General features: G+C 41.8%; 1 long non-coding RNA gene across 18 annotated transcripts in view; it reads left to right on the top strand.

The window, feature by feature from the left end:
* Nucleotides 1-288: 288 nt before the first annotated feature.
* Nucleotides 289-20,625, top strand: part of LOC119864794 — a 293,914-nt gene continuing 273,577 nt past the window's right edge. For 13 of the 18 annotated variants that reach the window (XR_005368706.1, XR_005368713.1, XR_005368714.1 and 10 more), the window contains exon 1: nt 289-1,794. This is a non-coding gene — a long non-coding RNA (uncharacterized LOC119864794). Of the gene's footprint in view, nt 1,819-20,625 lie in introns of all 18 variants that reach the window. The other 5 variants (XR_005368710.1, XR_005368705.1, XR_005368697.1 and 2 more) reach the window with 3 other exon arrangements.

Raw genomic sequence — 20,625 nt, 5'->3', positions numbered from 1 at the left:
AAATCTATTGAATAAAACGACCCCAGTGATTTTGTTAGACTGGCCACAGACACAAGAGGCAACAGAAATCCCAAATGCTACCTGGGTGATATAAAATGGGCTGAAGGTGCAGAACTTTTTCAAATTTAGAATTTTTTTTAGGACTTTACTTATTTATTTGATGGAGAGAGAGAGAGAGAGAGTGAGAGAGAACAAGCAGGGGGAGTGGCAGGCAGAGGCAGAGGGAGAAGCAGACTCCCCACTGAGCAGGGAGCTCGATGTGGGACTCGATCCCTGGATCCTGGGATCATGACCTGGGCCAAAGGCAGATGCTTAACTCACTGAGCCACCCAGGTTCCCCTCAAACTTAGAATTCTAAGCAGTAGCTGCAGATTGCTGATTGGGAAGCGAATAGCCCGCGCTATCTAGGCTTGGGCTCATCAAGAAAACTTTCTGTGTTATCTTGATACCAGAATATTATTCAAGAATTTGAAGACGGTTAATGATACCAGCCCACAGAAGCCTGTCATTTTTTGTTAATTACAAACACACCTCTGACCTCCTGTCACTCAGCTTCTCCCTGTTTCTCCCCAACCAATGAGTGTCATCACCCAGCTTCTCCCTGTTTCTCCCCAACCAATGAGTGTCATCCCAGCTATCTTTTCTGTAAAAACACTCTATACTCCAGATGTTTTCTTTTATTTTTTTTAAGATTTCTTTATTCATGAGAGACACACAGAGAGGCAGAGACACAGGCAGAGGGAGAAGCAGGCTCCCTGTGGGGAGCCCAATGTGGGACTCAATCCCAGGACCCTGGGATCATGACTTGAGCCAAAGGCCGATGCTCAACTGCTGAGCCACCCAGGTGCCCCTACTCTAGATGTTCTAAACTATTTTGTCCCATGGATCTTTTTGCTAGTCAGGTGAAGCCTATGAATCTTTTTTTGGAATAATATTTTTAAATGCATCAAATAATATCTGTTGTTATAATAAATGTGAAATAATATGGTCTGCATTTTAAAATTCAGGATATACCAATTATATTTAAGTAGTCATCACAGTTAAAGTATTTGTTTTATAGTAACATGTAGGCTTCTTTATGAACATATCAAATTATAAGATCTAGCAGAAATTTAATAACTACTGTAATATTGAAGTGGTAATGAATATAAATGACATTTTGTGATGTTTGCAACAATTGCAACATGATATAAAAATACCTGTGATTTCCATTGATGACAGTTACAGTTACTGTTAATAATTTTGCAGTTTGTTGTTTACATTCAAACTTGAGAGAAATGCTAAATTTCAGCTCGAGATGAATGCAGATAAGGATGTAGTTATTTTCCCAGCCAAATACTCAGAACCCTTGAATTCTATCTCTAGACTCCTCCCTTCTAAGAGGTGAAGCATGGGCTCTAGGGTCAGGGTCTGTGCCAAAATCTTCTATTTCCACTCCTGTGATCTTAGCCATGTAACTTGAGTGTGCTTTGGTTTTCTTGTCTAAGTGGTAATAATACCATTATTGGTCCATCGTTATGATACAGGTGCTGCTTGATGGCACCAGCTCTCAGTGGTGTCCTGGCTGGTGTCTGTCCCACCCTGTGCCTTTGGCTGTTTCATTATGACTTCACTCTGGGCTTATGATGTACAGATGGTTGTTGGACAAACTGCACAACTCACAGTGGGATGGGGGGCTGAGTATTTGAATCTTCTGGCTGAGGGAGTGTAGGGAGCCAGCTTTACCTTCCTGCGTGACTACTTCAGAGATCCACAAATGAGCAGCCTGGCTCACGCTTGATGGTTCCAGTCAAAGTGAGTCAGAAGAAGCTTCGTTTTGTGAGTGGCATCCTTGAGCCTGAACTGAGAATTAGAAAATTCTGGCATGTGGCTGTGTAGATGGCATAAAACAACGAGCATGACATTTGCTTTGTTTTGTTCATTTTAGAGTCTCTTTTCTCTCTCTTCCCCTGTGTGTGTGTGTGTGTGTGTGTGTGTGTGTGTGTGTGTACTAAATGAGGGGGATCCCCGGATGGCTCAGTGGTTTAGCACCTGCCTTTGGCCCAGGGCATGATCCTGGAGACCCAGGATCGAGTCTCACATTGCGCTCCCTCCATGGAGCCTGCTTCTCCCTCTGCCTGTGTCTCTGCCTCTCTCTCTCTCTCTCTGTGTCTCTCATGAATAAATAAATGAAAAAAAATCTAAAAAAAAAATAAAATAAAAAATAAAAGAGAAAGATGATGTGTGTGTTGGTCAGCTCGAGCTGCCTTCGCTGAATACCAGAGACTGAGTGGCTGAAACTCAGACATTTATTTCTTACAGTCTGGAGGCTGGGAACACTGGGATTGGGCCACCAACACAGTTGAGTTCTGGGGAGAACTCTTCTTGATCTACAGATGGCTGCTGCTTGCCTTTCCTGTGTCCTAATGTGGCTGAGAAGACAGATCATCTCTGTCTTTTTAGAGAGGCGTAAATCCCTCTCAGGAAGGCTCTGCCTCCCAAAGGCCCCAGCTCCAAATATCACACTGGTGATGAGGGCTTCGACGTAGGGGCTTGGGGAGGGCGCAGCTGTTCTGTCCATGGCAGGCTCCCAGGAATAAGCAGAGGGGACTCTTAAGGCACCCCGTGCGAGGAGGAGAGACAAGCATCTTTGCTCAATGTCCAGTCTTCTCATTTCTGAAGGAGTAAGAGAGGCAGTGGTTAGCAGCTGAAGTCAGGTGCCCTGTATGTGCTGGTGCATTTGTGTGTGTTATTTCCACTCTGTGGAGTGGGTGGTGTTTAGCTCTGTTTTACAGTTAGGAAAATGAGACATGGAATAACTTGCCCAAAGCTCTCAGCTAGTAAGGGGTAGGAAATGTGAACAGAGTGGGGTAGAGGCTTTTTTTTTTTTTTTTTTTTGGCCTGGTGATCCACTCATTCGTGGAATGCAGCTTTCCTTTGGTGCCTTGACCGCCCGCAGCTCCGGGAGCACGTGGAAGCAGCGCCCTGGTGGAGGACGTCACCCCTTCCCTCCCGGACCCTGGCAACAGGTGCAGTGGGGAGGTCTCCTAGCCGGTTCCACGCCCAGCAGCCTGGACGAGGGCCACCACAAGGGGTAAAACAATAGAAGAGGTGTTGAGCCCAGCGGAGACAATGGACTTGTTGGAGAGCAGTGGGAGCACGTGCTGGGGTCTCCTCATTCTGAAAGGTGCCGTGCTGCATGGAGCTGTAGAGTGGTGTGGGTGAGGAAGGCAGTAGAGTGAGGAGGGGTTGGTGCTGCTCTCACAGTCCGCTCTGTGCACAGGGGCAGGAGGTGCTTGCCGGGCACAGCTGGGGCTGCATTAATGTAGAGCCCCTACTCCCTGCAAGAAGCTGGGTTGAGCACTTTTTCATGCAGTATTTGATTTCAGCCTTAGGACAACACCAGAAGGGGGACATGATAGCTCCTCATTCTCAGACAGGAAACTAGCTCCGAAAAATCTGGTACATAATCCAAGATTAAGACATTGCTAGGAGGCAGAGAGAGGAAGAAATGTGTACAGTTCTAGGTGCAGAGGGTGGAGGGAGGGAGAAAAGCTCGAGAGTTTTCTGTTCAGCAGCATATACTCAAAGCCCTGGTTTAATGATGGTTTTCCTGAGTCAGGTGTGTGTGACTGGGGTGCATGTGCATGTATGTGTGTGTGTGTGTGTGCGTGCGTGCACATATGTGTGTATGTATGTTTGAGGGATATGGGTGGCTTTTAAATTTCTCTTTACATTTGCTGTCGGTTGTATTTGTCAACAGTACATGATTTGCATAACATATGGCTGTTCCCCTCCAGAGCAAGTGTCCTTGAGCTGCCAGGAAATCTACTTGGGGTACCCTGGTCAGTGGCAGGTTTTTAAACATAATGCATATGGACTTGCTCTACACCCTCCTTCAGAAACAGCCAACTCCTCTTCCCCGTTCTCAACTTACTTTTCTAACTCTGTGGTGTTTTATCCACACCTTCTTCTATGGTTAGCTCCTCTGCTTCTTCAACCATTGGGGGGATCTATTTTTGCACACTGGCCTTCTCCTTGATTCTTGAGACTAAGTGGCCATTGCTCCATTGCTGTGGCTTCAGGGAGCACTGACATAGGGAACATAGGACTGAAATTTATCCCCCACAAATTGTCAAGTCTGAGTTGGCTCTGTTATATGCCAGGGTGGTATAAGCACTGACTAGCTTGACTCAGTCGTGCAACTAGTCAATTCAATCAGGCAGGCTGACTTTTAGGGAATAAACAGGTTATCAATATGTGTTCAACATATTTATTGAGTACTGGGTTTATGCAGGCATGGCTCTAGACAATGGAGAAAGAGCAGTTAATGAGAGATAAATTCCTGTTCTTACAAAGCTAACCTGATGCAGAAGCTAGAAAATAAATACATGAAATACTTATGATGGTTAATTTTATGTGTCAACTTAGCTAGGTCATGGTACCCAGATTTTGGTCATATGCTAGTCTAGGCTTTTCTATGAAAGTATTTTGACTAATCTTTATATGGGCAGACTTTCAGTAAAGCAGATTACTCTCCATAATGTGGGTGGGCCTTGTTCAGTCAGTTAAAGGCTTAAAGTAAAAGAACCAAAGTCTCACAAAGAAATTCTGCTTGCAGATCACCTTCAGACTTGAGACTGTGTCATCAACCCTTTTCTGGGTCTCCAGCCTGCTGGCCTGCCCTGGAGAGTTTGGATTTGTCAGCCCCCATAATTTCATAATTTCATGAGCCAATTCCTTGAGATATCTATCTATCTATCTATCTATCTATCTATCTATCTATCTATCTATCTATCATCTATCTATATCTCCTATAGATTAATCCATCAAATATCTATTGTATATGTCTTGTTAGTTGTACCTCTCTAGAGAACTCTGATAAATACCTGTATATATGTATACGTACACACATGTGTGTATATACGTGTGTACAACTAAAATGATATGAAGACAAGGCAGAGGAAAGAGATGGCGAGGGATTGATACTTGAGATAGGGAGATTAAGAGAGGACTTTCAGATGGAGGGGCATTTGAACAGAGTTCTGAATGGAACAGGAATCAGCCTTGTGAAGACCTAGGAGACAGGATAGCAAGCACAGACCTCTGAGTGTTGGGTGTGCATGGCATGTCCAGGAGACATCGGGGTGAGTGTGGCAGCTCAAACAAGGCACCAGTGATCAGTGATGGGTGGTGTGGTCACAGATGTAGATTGTTAAAGGGCTTTGCTTCTATTCTAAATACGGTGGGAAGCCATGGGAGGGGTCTTCACAAAGTGAAGGCATGGGCTGACCTCCTCCTGGCTGCTGTGTGAAGAATAGACACAAGGGAAGAAAGATGGAGGCGGGATAATCAGAGAGGAAACCAATCCAGCTGAGAGGTGATGGTTGCTTGGACTAGAGCAGGGCTTCTCAACAGGAAAATCAGCCATAAGCCATTACCTTGAGGCAGTGTTATTTAGTGAATTTAGATACATGATTTTTTCCAATTAATTTGTAATATTTTTTTACTTGAAATTATAATTTCAATGTGTCTAATTTCAGATGTTAGTCACAATCTTATCAAAAAAATTTGACCATTCTTGCTTGGTTCTCTCCCTCATTATCCGTTTCATATTCCCTGGCTTTCTGTTTTCCCTGTACATATTCCTTTCCTCTGAGACCCTTTCTCTTCACCCTGGTCCTCAGAAGCTTCCAAACATGGCTCTCAACAATCCCGTACAACTTCAGTGTGATTCTGAGAGCAATGAAGATAAAATATGAATGGGCTTAGGAAATAAGTCTTCCACTTTCATAAAAGAAAAAAAAAAGTAACACCGCTGCCAGGTCACCCAGAACAAGTTCCAATTCCCAAGAGCCAGGGAAGAATTTTCAAAGTAAAAAATCAATGGCTATGAAATTGCCCATTAGTCCGGGGGAGAGTTCTCTGTCTGTTTTCCCAGGGAACATCCATCTTGCTATAGTAATAGTGGCACAGACAATTTGCTGCAGTGAAGTTTATCTATAAGTGTTTTAATTAAAGTTCTGACAGCCAATTGAAGCCTTTTTTATTTTTTGGATGTATCGTATCAATCTTTTTCTGTCTGTGAAGGACCATGCCTGGGGAGTTTAATCTATTAGGGAGGCGTAAGTTAATGTCCTGGATGCATTAACCGATCAGGAAGGAAGGGAACATCCATGGTTTTCTTTTTCTTTTAAGCTCAAAGTTCCATAAAGGCCTCGCTTAATAAATGTTTGTTGAGGTTGGTGAAGATTGCTCTGGGACTGTGGTAGAGAAGGGGGTAAGATTGGACATTAGTTGGCCTGGGTCTGTCTGTTGGCTTTGTCTCTCACCAGTCAGGTGAGAGATTGGGCAAGATACTAACAAATACAGGTTACACTCTTCTGTTTTTTTTTAAGTGGGAACAATGAATATCTAGCTTTTAGGGTTGTTTCACATTTAGCACTTTTCTCTCTGCCCTCTTTTACCACATTCCCAGTTTACACAGCTCATGCACTGTTCCTTGGGGCCAGAATACCTCTTCAGCAGCCTTACTAGAATGATCTGAAATAAAGGACCAAATCTGTCTGTTAATGACATAACCAAAAGTTTATCAGGAATTTTTCATAACATCATGTGGTCCAATTTTCACCTTGAAACCTCTTGGATAACCTGTCTGTCCACTTAGTCTTCTCAGCATCAACCCTGGAACTTTTCCTTTTTCCCAGTGGGAACATGAGGGTGAAATGGGTAGTGCCTGCTAGTTTAGTTTTCTCCTGTCCTCCTCTGCTAAACCTTTGACACCAGCAGTTGTCACGTTTGCCTCCACCAACAGTCATCTTCATTCCCAACTGGCTGTCTAGAGCAGTGATATTTTCAGTTTCTACCTCCTGAGAAGACACAGACCATGGGATGCTGTTGTCCTCTGAGTAAACAAACTATTGTGAGAATCAACTGAAGCAAAGGGGAGTGACTCTTTACCCAGTATGGCCTTGGTGAAAGGGTAGCTTCCCATCTCCCTGGAGTCTTAGATGTTTCTCCCTGTACGGTTGCCTTTTCCATGCTCTAAGAAGATGCCACAAAGTCATAAATGTGAGCTGGTCACATTAACTGTGAAGCACTGTATGCTTCTCAGACTGTTGTCTGCTTCAAAGTACTCTTTTTGGCAGACGGAGAAGCATGGGGTGATGGCAAGGGTTTTGGCTAGTTTAATCACAGCAGGGAGGATTAATAAGTTAGATACTTAAGGGAGGGATTGAGTTTTCATTACAGGACAGATTTTATGTTAGGTACCAGGGGATATGGAGAAAAACTAATCTCAGTACCTGTCCTTGAGGTGATCCAAATTTAGAAGAGGAGATGGACATGGCACACTTAATGAAAATACAACATGAAAAGGGCTGTCCAGAGTGAACAATAGTGCCACAGGAGACCCAAGGGCAAAGGGATGGACCTTGCTCTAATGAGAGGCAGCGCATCCTAAGGCTTCCCAGAGGCCATACCAGAACATAAATATCCTCGGAGTGGGAGCAGGTCTCTTTGGCATGCCACAGTGCCCATCACTCTAGAATAGCACCTGGCATGGATTAGGCACTCAAAAAATTTTTGATGAATGACTGATTTTGAGCTGTGAATTGGATAAAGGACACAGATAACTGACTTGAGGTGAGAGAAGTGTATTAGAACAGGCATTTCTGTGTAGTGCCTCAGATTCTTCTAGTGACTGCTAAGTGGGGGAATCTTCCTCCCCAGAACAATTACTTCCTTAGGTGGTTCTGTCCTTACTGCAAGGTATAAGGTTTGATCAAGTGATTAGGACAACTCTGCTGCTGTCTATTAGTCTCAAATACTTGATATCATTACTTAGCTTGGGTTTCTGGAATTGAATTTTGACGAGGATTAAAGGATGTAGGAAGGGGTAACTGCCTTTCCAGGATCACCAAGGGCATTAGCCTGACAGCAGCAAAAAGCCCATGTTCCTTGTGGTTATTGTCATTCAAACTCTCGCAAGCAAATGATTATATGACCTGTTGATATTAAAAGCAAAATTCAGTCCAGCACTTAATAAATATGTGTTGAATAAATGAATATTTCTAATCTGTTGCTCTATAGTTTCGGGCATTTTTTTTATGGGGATGGAACCGTAAATGATAGTACATTATCACTGGACCCTGATGTAGGTGCCAAGAAGCAGTGATTGTGGAAAAAAACAATACAATATTGGCACTCTAAAGAGTGGACTTCAAGTCCTGAGTCTGCCATATATGACTTTGGGCTAAACACTTCTGCTTGAGAAACCTAGATGATCTCCCTGAATAAGAGCTCCTTTGGGCTCTGAGATTCCGTGATTCCACCATCATCAGTTCCACGTGCATAACTCTAGTCAAAGGCAATGAGATTTTTTTATTCTTAAGGGATAGAGGCATTCACATTTGTATTTATATACCCTGTGGCACTGGAATCAAAGAAACACAAATAATTAGAACTGGTCTGAGGATTTCATTTTTATGCATAGGAGAGTTCAGAATGGGAATTGACTTGCCAAGAGTCATGGAGTAGGTTTGGATACAGACCTGCAACTCAGGGTTTCTGATCCTCATTCCAAAATTATCTTAGGTTTCCACCATAACAATAATCAATAATAGTGGCATTGTGTTGGAAGAGGTCAGACTGAGGTACATGGAGGTCAATGACTTGTCTAAATGATGTATTGGTCTCTGTGACCTTGAATAAATTGGTTGTGGGTTGTGGAGATCTATTGGCTTGGTTTTCCCATGGTAATTGTATTGCTTGTTCTGAGATCAGCTCATCTTGCATGTTGGACATGTGCTTATGGTGTCCAGAGGACAAGAAATAACCAATCCACAGGCTCAGCTGGGTCTCCAGCAGCATGTGTATCATAGCCAGTGTGTATACCACTGCCAGATCTGACGCTGGCCACTCCTGTCCCCAGATCCCCTAGTCCTCACCTTAGGGAAATCTGTGATTTAGGACAGGTAAAAGAAAGAAATAACGAAGTTAAGTCCAACAGTATTCTCCTCCTGGGGTTTAGATAAAGTTGACCTAAAATGCTTTGCTTGTCTTATGGTTGAGATAACTGGGCACATCTTACGGTTTATCTGAGAGCATTCCATTTAGAATGATTCAGAGAACCCAAGGTCATCTTTGGCTTTGTTGATGTCCAATGTCGAATATGAGTGGTTCTTGAACATTTTCAAGACTAATTATGTTTGTACATTGGCTGTAATCCATGTAAGAGTTCAGATCACTTAATATAGTGAATAGAGATGGAGACAGGGAATGAGTTTCATGAAATAAAGCCTTCTAAAACATTTCTCAAGGAGTCTGCATATACAATAGCCTCCCAGTTGAGAGAAAGCCAGAGGACCTGGGTTTTCAGTCAAAGACTGTGCTGACTTTATTCCACTAAATTCAACAAGTGAGACACACAATAACCTACAAAGGGGATGTGCAGGAAGATGGAGGAGGGAGCAAACTTTGATGAGCAAAAGAACTTTGGGAAGATTTCTTCAAAGAGGTGAATTAAACTAGCTTCCCCTCCTCCTCCCATTTTATTGAGACTGAATTGACATGTAGCCCTGTGTAAGTTGAAGGTAGACAGCATGATGACATGATTCACATATATGATGAAATGGGGGCCACAGTGAGTTTAGTTAACATCCATCATCTCATGTACATTAAAAAGAAAATTAAAAGGAAAAATGTTTCTTTTCCTTGTGTTGAGAGCTCAGAATGTACTCAATTCATTAACTTTCATATAAACCATACAGCAGTGCTAACTAGTTATCATGTTGTACTTTATATTCCTGGTACTTACTACCAGGAGTTTGTACCTTTTGGCCACCTCCATCCAATTCCTCTCCCCACCTCTGGTGACCTCACATGTGATCTCTTTCTCTAGGAGTTTGAGTTTTTTTTTTTTTTTTCAAGATTCCACTTTGTCTGTTTGACTTATTTCATTTACTATAATGCCCTTAAGCTTCATGTATGTTGCTGCAAATGGCAGTATTTCCTCCTGTTTTATGGCTGAATGATATCCTGATGTGTGTGTGTGTGTGTGTGTGTGTATACACATCTTCTTTGTTCGTTCGTTGTTGGACACTTAGGCTGTTTCCATGTATTGACTATTGTAAGTAATGCTGCTGTGAACATGAGGGTGCAGATAAATCTCTTTGACATAGTATTTTTGTTTCCTTTGGGTATATTCCGGAGTGGAATTGCTGGATCACAGGGTAGTTCTATTTTTAGTTTTTTGAGGAATTTCCAACTGTTTTCCACAGTGGCTGCACCAATTTACAGTCCTACCATAGTGCACGTTAGACTAGCTTCTTATAAAGGCTAAGTATATAGGATAGGAGTTAAAGGCTTGAATTTTGAGTGACCCTGAAAACATTACTGACCTCTGTTTTCCTGTGAGAATCATGTGAGATCATAAAGTGGGAATCATGATGGTGCCTATGCTTAGGAGAGGGAAGAGTAGTTAACTATTCTGTGTTATATGCATAGTATGGCGCCTTATGTAGACCAAATACTCAGTATGTTAGCCCTCATCAGTATTATGCTCCGGAACAGTGGCTTTCAGAACTGCAACCCTGCATGAGAGACTCCTTTTGGGTGGGTGGGTATATGCTGAATATTAAGCTTCAGGTCCTCAATTCCATATTCTGCTCTGTGATGCTATGGTTTATAGTTGGCAACTTCCATTTCTCCTTTGCTGCTGGCTCCCTGTTTCTCCCAACAGAGGCCTTTGGGAGAAGCTGGAAGGCAGGAAGAGGGAGTCGAGGCTTCTTCTTTCTGTTGGTTGCTCTTCCTTTGGGTCCCAACCACAGCCCCTCATCCCTGCAACAGCAGTTAATTCTGGTTCCCAGCTTCTTCTTCTTCTTTTTTTTTTTTTTAAGATTTTATTTATTTATTCATGAGTGACAGGGAGAGAAAGAGAGAGAGAGGTAGAGACACAGGAAGAGGGAGAAGCAGGCTCCATGCAGGGAGCCTAATGTGGGACTCGATCCTGGGACTCCAGGACTACGCCCTGGGCTGAACGCAGGCGCTAAACTGCGGAGTCATCCAGGGATCCCTGGTTCCCAGCTTCTATGCAGATTCTTGTGCTTTCACTATGCTCCTCAGAGAAACCTGACATCATCCTTCATTTTAGGATTGAAATTCAGTTCTCCAGGGCCATTGCTCCAAGCTCCCAAAGGGACAGAGAAGTAGTCAGACAGTCCCCCCACCCTAATGGGTCTGGGTCCCCATTCCCTACAGCCATGTCTCTTAGCTTCTTGCTTCTTTCTTGCAGTCCACCCCAATGTGGCCGCTTGCTGCCATATTTTCATTGCATTATCGTTCCCACTTTTTCATTGTATTATCATTCCCACTTTTTGATCTGTCAGCCCTCCCATGACTTTTCAGCCATGTCTCCATATTCATTTTCCTCATTAACAGTGCGGTTTTGTTTTCCCAGCTGGAACTGATTGTGTCTGGTAAGCTCTGTATGCCTAGAAGTGCCTTCAAATTCTCCCATTTCCTGGGCTGTGGGGTCCTGCTGCTTCCTGGTCACCAGTCCAGGAGCTCAACCTCTGCTGTTCTTCCTTCTGTTCTTCCCATAGAAAGGTTTCTCTCATTTTTTACAGATGAGTCTTTTTCAGAGTTTATGATATAAAGTTGTTTTCCTCTTTCAGATGGTTGTGAAAGGTATTTCTTAGGCTACATCAGCCTGGTAGATTGGTCAGAGATAGATAAGAATGACTCCCCAATTCCTTGGGTGCACAGTCCTTCGAGTGTATGTTTCACTCTCCTGTGGTGGCCACTGCTCTGCACATCCTTGCATCTAGGGCAAGCAGCCTTGATGCTGGGTACAGGAAATAAGTCCCTGAAATGACTCACTTGCTTGACTTTCTTTTTCTTTCCTTCCTCCTGGAAGACAGTATGGTGAACTGGCTGGTAATTTGGCCTGGGCTCCAAAGCTAAATAAGCCTAGGTTGGAATCTTGGCACCATTCTTCTTAAATCTGTGACATGGGGCAACTTACTTAGTCTCTTTATGTATATGCATAACAGTGCCTTTCTTGATAGGCATTTCTCTCTTCATCTACCTTTTTTCATTAGATACTACAGTAGTAAAAAAAAAAAAAAAAGGTTCTACAGTAGTGCCTTTCCCAAGAAGATAAAATAACATTTGTAAGTGCTCAAACAGTGCCAGACATATGGTAAGTGATTAATAGGTATTAGATCTTATTATTCCCACCCTACTGCAGAAACCCCTCCCAGAGAGCTGAACTGGGCCAGACTGACCTCATGGATGCTTTACCAGATCCATCTCTCTCTCTTCTTTGGCATCCTTTAGATTTTTTCCTATTGGTCTTTTGTCTTGGGATACAAGAGTGTTCTGGTTAAAAGTAGGAGTTTGAAAGCCTGGCATCTCCAGAAAGAAATCCTGGCATTATGGAATAACTCATGCTTGCGCTCTGTGTATGTGTGTGTGTGTGTATTTAAGATTTTATTTATTTATTCATGAGAGACATAGAGAGAGAGAGAAAGGCAAAGACACAGGCAGAGGGAGAAGCAGGCTCCATGCAGGGAGCCCGATGTGGGACTTGATCCCGGGACTCCAGCATCATGCCCTGGGCTGAAGGCAGTGCTAAACCACGGAGCCACCCGGGCTGCCCATATATATATATATATTTTTTTTTTTTAAAGATTTATTTATTTATGTTAGAGAGAAAGAGAACACATGCTCAAGTAGGGGGAGTGAGCCACCCAGGCACCCCAGAAATAATCAAAATATCAACAACTATTATGATGTTGGCCCTAAACATGGGGCAGCATCCCGGAGACCCTCCTGATGTACCAGGTTAACTCTTGAGTTACCATGACATAGGGAAGGCCTGGTGTCCTGGTTTGGGGAGTTACGTGTGTGTGAGTCTGCTGGGCTTGTATGGGGGAAAACACTTGGGGGCTTGGGGCAGCTGCCATTGATCAACTAGTATGAAGTACCCCAATATCTAACAATCAGTGGGACTTTCTCTCTGCATGCCTCCAGGCAGTAAGTCCTGACTATGTCACCTGCTTATTCTGTCATCTGGGAGATCACCTACCCTTTCCAAGCCTCAGTTTATATAGTATCTATCATTACATATGTAAGTGCCCAGTGATAATGTTATCATTGTCACTAATAATAACTGTTACTCTTAATATATATTCTTCTATCCTTTACTCCAGTTTGTTTCAACCTGGGTGTAAATCCTATGTTTCCACTGGCATTTTGGTTCAAGGTACCCTGATTTTTATGTTAAGCAGGGAAAATATTACTCACCAATGATGGCAGTTGATGGTTCAGAAATACAAACTTATGCTCAGCATATCAAATTTGAGTTTAATTCCTCCCCTGAGATTATTACCACACACTGGTATTCAGATCCTTTTTCCCTTCCAGGGTGCCCTGGCAGAGACTTTGCAAGGTTCAAGCCAGGTCTGCATAATACTCTCCGATAAATCTCTGGCTTTGTCACACTGTGGAGCTGCTAATAAAGAGAGCAGGCGGGCATTGTAGCAGGGCTTTCTTTGGTCAGAGAGCCCTAACAGTGTGTCAGGATTATATAATTCACCCTCCAAGAGAATCCAAAAGAGAGATAAATTGTTTGGTTGGGAGAAATTAACCGCGGATTGATCCTATCTGTTTTAATTTAGCACAGGATGGCCTAGACTACTCTAAGGAGCAGATGGGCTATTGATCTGACAATAGGATAATCAGAGCATCAAAGCTGGGGGTGGGGAGAGATTTGGAGCACTTGGGGCTTTGCCAGAGTGGCCTTCCTGGAACAAAAGTTATCCCTTAATTGAGCAAGCGCCTTTGCCTACTAACAGGTCTTATCAGGGCAAGTACTCCCTAGGCCCGGACCTGGCATCTGCATGGAGCTGTCATTTTAAAGAGGCCACGTCTTATGCCAGGTTTGCTGGCAGAGAGATGCAGCTTGGCAGTGGGAGAGGGATAAACTGTGGAGGAGGGGACGTGTGGGTGGATACTGCACTGGGGGGCGGGCACTGTAGAAAGGTGGATATATTGAGAGGAGAGCTGGAGAGAGAAGCAGCTGGTGGAACTCATAGGGTAGGGTCTCTCTCTCTCTTTCTTTTTTTCTTTCTTTTCTTTCTCTTTAAAGATTTATTTATTCGTGAGAGACACAGAGATAAAGAGACACAGGCAGAGGGAGAAGCAGGCTCCATGCAGGGAGCCTGATGTGGGACTTGATCCCAGGACTCTGGGATGACTTGAGCCAAAGGCAGATGCTCAACCGCTGAGCCACCCAGGTGCTCTTCTGTCTTCTTTTTCTTTTAAAGATTTGTTTATTTTTTATTTTTTTTTTAAGATTTGTTTATTTTGAAAGAGAGACAGAGACAGAGAGACAGACAGAGAGAGAGAGTATGTGTGAGCGAGCAACTGAACCGGAGAGGCAGAGGGAAAGAGAGAATCTCAAGGAGACCCCCTGCCGAGCTCTACTCCGGCTTATCTCACAACCCTGAGATCATGACCTGAGCCAAAACCAAGAGTTGGGACACTTAACTGACTGAGCCACCTGGGTGCCCGTCTTCCTTTTTCTAAAAGAGATTTCTGTGCCTCTTCCCCCAGTCTGTATCATTTCTGTCTTGTCTCTGGGTAAAGTCCCCTCCACACCTGCAAGGACAATAACTCTGTGATTGGCCTGTTGAGGCTGTGCTTCCTCCGAGGAGCCAGGCCAGAGATGTGTACTGAGGCTGAGTGGCTTCAGCTGGGTCAGGGCCCCCCACACAGTGGGGTCACACTGTCCCATTGTCTTGAAATGTTGTAGGTGAGATTTCTCCTTTGGCTTACACAGAGTTAGGAGCCTGCTGCTTCAGGAAGCTTCCAGATGGGTCAGGCGAACTTCCTCATGTACTACAATGACCTCTATGTCAGGACACCCTGACACGTGAGCCAGTTGAAGTCAGCCAAGGGCCTGAGGACCAAAGGTCATATGAAGCATAGAGAGGCTCAGAGAAAGGGCAGATGATTCAGAAAGTGACACTTGAAGTAGAATCTTGCAGGCTTCCTGTGCCTGACTGGTAAGACCCTGGATTTCCTTCCTCCAAGGGCCTCTTTCCAGGTGTGGGGATGGTGGCAGGCCATGGAGAGCTGTGCTCAATTCTGAGTGGTCATCCATCAAACTTCTAGATCCTGTAGAACTAGCAGTGACCTCACTGGGCTCATGAAACTTGCATCCCTGCAGGAAGAGAATGACAGTAAAAAGCACATCTTAGGCATTGAGTGCTAGGGAGATTTTTAAAAAAATCCTAATTATGTAAAATTTTTAATCTTCATTTGAGTGTCAAAATGAAACTTGAAGACTCAACCAAGGTCACCTACTCTAAGTATATAGGGTTAGTTGAATGGGCAGTTTTATAAATTTGTCTTTTCTGATGTTGAATTCGACTTTATAGGTAGGAAAACAGAGACATGACTAAACCTACATACTCAGTTTGGATTCTTCGCATAGCAAAGCCTGCTTTTTTGCTTCCATTTCCTGTTCATTTGAGGGAAAATGGGATTTTTGATGCCCTAAATGATAATGATTTCTTTTTTCCGTCTAAGAGAATATCAACTAGAGGAACAGCTAGGTTCTTGCCATAGTGGAAAAATAATAAAGTTATTAATAGCCGAACAAATGCATCTTGCTGGGAAATATTTTGGACTTTCAATGGTCTCACAGCGACGGAATATTCCTTGAACCTAAAACCTTTTTTTTTTTTTTTTTTTTTTTTTTTATCCCTTTTGGATTTTTTAACAAAAAGACCAACATGCCTTTCAATTAAAATTGCCGAATCATTTGAAGTTACGCTGCTCGGACCCCAGTGTAACCAAGGCCCTGAATGCACAGAACAACGAAGCCTACATGTTGCTGTCCTCTTGTTCAAAACCCTGGGCTAATTTCCCTCTGCCTTTCTCCTTTTTCAACACTGCTGTGCTTACTGCGGCTCAGAACTCTCAATCTGTGACTGTAAAAACAATAACCCTTACACAAACATGGCGAGCAAAAGACGATAGACTTCTTTATATATATATACATATATATTTGTATATATATGTATATGTTACATATGTAACATATATATATTTTAATATATTCTTTTATATTTCTCTATATTTTATGCTTCTAATACAACTTTGTCATGAAGGGGATCTCTGCACTGATGCTTCCATGCTACTTAGTCTGATGGAAAATGGGAATCAAGCCCACTGACAGCTGCAGACCCTCATGTAATGGTTTTATGTTTGATGGAGTGATCTAGGGATAGCTTGGTATAGGTGAAACACAGATATTGGACTCCACAAATCTGAATTCTGGCCCCAAGCTAACTGTGTGACTTCAGATAGGGTGTTAGTCAGGGTTCTCCAGAGGAACGATTAACATCCAGATCCTTTTAAGAGAAGTCCTACAGTCTGCCGTCTGCAAGCTAGAGGTCCAGGAAATCTACTGATGTCATTCAGCCCAAGTCCGGAGGCCTGAGAATCATGGGAGCTGATGGTGTAAATCTCAGTCCATGGGCAGGAGAAGGCCGGTGTCCCAGTTCAAGTAGTTGGGCAGAAAAGGTCAAATTCTCCTTTCCTCTGCCTTTTTGTTCTACTCAGTCCTTCAAAAGATTCAATGATGCCTACCCAAGCAGGGCAGTCTGCTTTACTCTATTGATTCAAATGCCCACGCATCCAGAAGCACCTTTATGGGCATACTGGATGTGATACTTAGCCAGATATCTGGCTAGCACTGTGATCCAGTTAGGTTGATGTATAAAATTAACCATTATAGACTGCCTTATTTTCCTTGGATTGTTTCCCCTTCTTTAAAGAGGGAAGTAACAGGACCTACCTCTTCCAGTTGTTAAGAAAATTAATGAATTCACATATTTAAAACATTTGACATTGTTTAATGCCTAGTAAACATGACCGTAAGTGTTAGTAATTGATAACTCTGGATCTCAGTTTTACCTTATGCCACTTGAGTTATTTTATTTTATTTAAGATTTTATTTATTTATTCATGAGAGACACAGAGAGAGAGGCAGAGACATAGATAGGTAGAGGGAGAAGCAGGATCCCTGTAGGGAGCCCGATGTTGGACTTGATCCCAGGACTCTGGGATCATGCCCTGAGCTGAAGGCAGACACTTAACCACTGAGCCACCCAGGTGCCCAGCTTGGGTTGTTCTAATATCCTGAAATTGAGCTGTGTTTTGTAAATAGTAATGTCCTATGCAAATGGAAACTAATTTAGCCCATGTAAATTTTTTTTAAGTTTGAACTTTTGTATTTAGGCAGTCTGATTTTTTCCCACTAACTTAATCACTCTCCAATTAATTCAAAGAAAAATAACCTCCAAATAGACCCTGATCTTTTTTTAACATTTATTACTAGTAGTTGGCATTGAGAGACTTCAGAAGGATTTTTATTAAAGATATTATGCAAAAATCAATACAATGCATTAAAACAATTAGGAAAATATGACAAATAAGCAAAACAGCTCATTATTCATTATAGACCTGAGAGGTACGAAAGGACCGTTTGGAACCCTTAGAGATAGACTTCAGGGACAATTCAGTGCAATCCAGTCTTAAAAATTTAGTTGAATTGCTCACTGAGTACCAAGTATCAGGTACTAGACCAGAACAGGAGGGGTACACATTTAAGTTTTCTGCCCTCAAGGAATTCTCAGTTTAGGGTGGGGGGAGATGGATCCCTATCATACGAGACATTATGAGGTGGCCTAAATTTTCTGTGATTTCAGAGAAGAAAAGATCTTCCACGAAGTGAATGGGAATGGAATCTAGTTTTATTTTTTATTGAGATAACAATTTATATACAGGTAAAGCGATCCTATTTAGTGTATAATTCTGTGAATTCTGACAAATTTATACTTGACAACTACATGACAAATATATGTGACCATCCCTGCAACCAATATATAGAACAGTGCTATCACCAGATTCTTCCATTGTGCCATTTTGTAGTCAACCTTTCCCCTGCTCCCAGCCTCTAGAAACCACTGATCTGTGTCTTGTCCCTATAGCTTTGTGTTTTCCAGAATGTCATGGAAATGGAAACACATAGCATGTAGCCTTTGAGTCTGGCTTCTTTTGCTTAGCCTAATGAGAATTTCAGATTTGTTTGCATCATTGCATGTAATTGATATTCTCTTCTTTTTATTGGCAGATAGTATTCCAGTACATGTCTGTGCCACATTTTGTTTATTTATTCTTCAGCTGAAGGAAATTTGAGTTGTTTCTAGCCTGGGGAGATAATGAATAAAGCTGCTATAAACATTTGTGTTCAGGTTATTGTGTGAACTTAAGTGTTCATGACTTTTGAGTCATATGGAGAGTATGTGTTCATAAGAAACTACAAATCGGTTTTCCAAAGTGGATGTTCCATTTTGCATTCCCACCTGCAAAGTGTGGAGTTCCAGCTCTCTGTTTCTTCACCAGCACTTGGTGTTGTGAAGTTTTTTTTTTCTCTTCATTTTAAGCATTCTAATATGGCTAACACTATCTCATTATGATTTTAATTTTTATTTCTCTAATGACTAATGATGTTGACTACCTTTCTATGTAGCACATTTAAGTTTGGCAAGTATAACTATAATGTCATTATAATCTTTTCTAATTTTTGGAAATTTGTTTTTTAAAAAATTTTAACTGTTATCAATAGTGATATAATATGTATCTTTCCTTATAAATGGACCAAAAGAGATACATTTTTACATTCTTTTAAAAAATGTGTATTTATTTATGCATGATATGTATAGAGATTACTTAAATAAAAATATATATTTTTTCAAACTCATGACCTCAAGCTCAACAGTTGCATGCTTTTCCCACTGAGCCTGCCAGGTATCCCTAAATTTTAACATTCTTTTTTTTTTTTTTTTTTTTTAATTTTAACATTCTTGATAAAACTATTCAAGTTAACTGTATCAAATTTTATAACCATTAAAAATATATAGGAAGAGCTGAGTGATAGTTTCAATATTTAAAACATTTTTTAACAGATTTTTAATTTTTTTGTTTTTTGGTTTTTTTTTGAATTATTATTTTTAAAATTTTATTTCGAGAGACAGAGGTTGTTCACAGGTTGTTCTCTTCTTCAGAGAAGCGGAACCAATAGGACATATCAGTATACATAGACTTATTTTAAGCAATGGCTCTTAAGATCGTAGAGGCTGGCAAGTCCCAAGTCAACAGAGTGGACTGGCAGGCCAGAGACCCAGGAAGGGATGTGTAGTCCAAGTCCAAGGCAGGCTTATTTCTTGCTTAGAGGATCAGTCTCTTTTTCATAAGGCCTCCAACTGTGATAGCACGAAGCCCACCCACATTAGGGAGAGTAATCTGCTTTCCTCAAAGTCTACTCATTTAAACGTTATTATATCTTCAAAAACATCCCTTTACAGAAACATCTAGAATAATGTTTGCTCAAGTAGGAGTATTGTGGCCCAGCTAATTTGACATGCACAATTAATCATCACAGACATCATTCTTGCCTCTGAGGGCCTTACGATATTGAGTGAGGCATGCAAGTAAGAAAATTTACTGCCCTATGTAATTATTGTTAATCTTAGAAAGAAATTCCAGATGCTGTGGAGGGACAGAGGAGGGGGCAGCTATTCTAACCTGAGGGCGGCCGGGAGGAACTTCTCAGAAATTGGACATGCAAGCTGGATCTTGAAGATTGAGATGCATAAAGGCTTGGCAAGATTGAGAAGAGCACAACATGTGAGAAAATACAAGAACTGGATGAGAGAAATGAACACACACAAAGGTCACTGTATTCTCGATTGAAAATTGAGGGCTGTCAAAGACAGCCTGGCTATTCTGATCGACCAGAATATTTGTTCATATTAATCATTGAAGTTCTAGGGGCAGCTATGTAAGTCTCTCATAAAGTTCAAGTCTGAAATTGTTCTGTCTGAAACAGTCTCTTCCTCAATGCATAAATTTCTACCATTAGAGATACCTTCCTTTTGCTACAGTTGTCTTCCAGCATGGCTTTTATTTCAAATAATATGATGTCTTTTAATGAATATGTGCCTGACATTGTAGCAACACTGTATCTAACATAAAACCTTACATATTAGATAATTTTATGTCCATATGAAAAGTGAGAGGATGGAGAGTTTCAGTTGGGTTAATTACTTGTCTGTAATTATATAGGTAGTCAATTGAAAAGTTAGGATTTGAATCCAGGATTTTCTGGCTCTAACTATGTCAGCTAAAACTTGTCTATAATTATATAGGTAGTCAATTGAAAAGTTAGGATTTGAATCCAGGATTTTCTGGCTCTAACTATGTCAGCTAAATCTGTAAGTGGCCACTAGAAAAATGAATACTGTATCTAGACCATTAACTGCAATGAATGAAACAGGTATGTGTACATGTGCATATACCTGTGTGACAGGTGGGACCTGCAGTGAATTGTAGAGATCATGATTTATCCAAAAAGGCAGGTGTTACTCAGCTCTAGCCAAATGTTCCCCCTGAGAAACAGGCCCTGCATTAGTAGAGCTCCAATTTTAAAGAGAAATCAGGATTTTTTTTTTTTTCTTTTAAAATATCAAGTCTTATTTTTTGGTGCTGGCCCCAATACATAAAAACAGC

This window comes from Canis lupus, chromosome 13, assembly GCF_011100685.1.
Source record: "Canis lupus familiaris isolate Mischka breed German Shepherd chromosome 13, alternate assembly UU_Cfam_GSD_1.0, whole genome shotgun sequence".
Lineage (NCBI taxonomy): Eukaryota > Metazoa > Chordata > Mammalia > Carnivora > Canidae > Canis > Canis lupus.
Note: the sequence above shows the minus strand (reverse complement) of the source record. Positions and strands in the feature narration are given on the sequence as shown.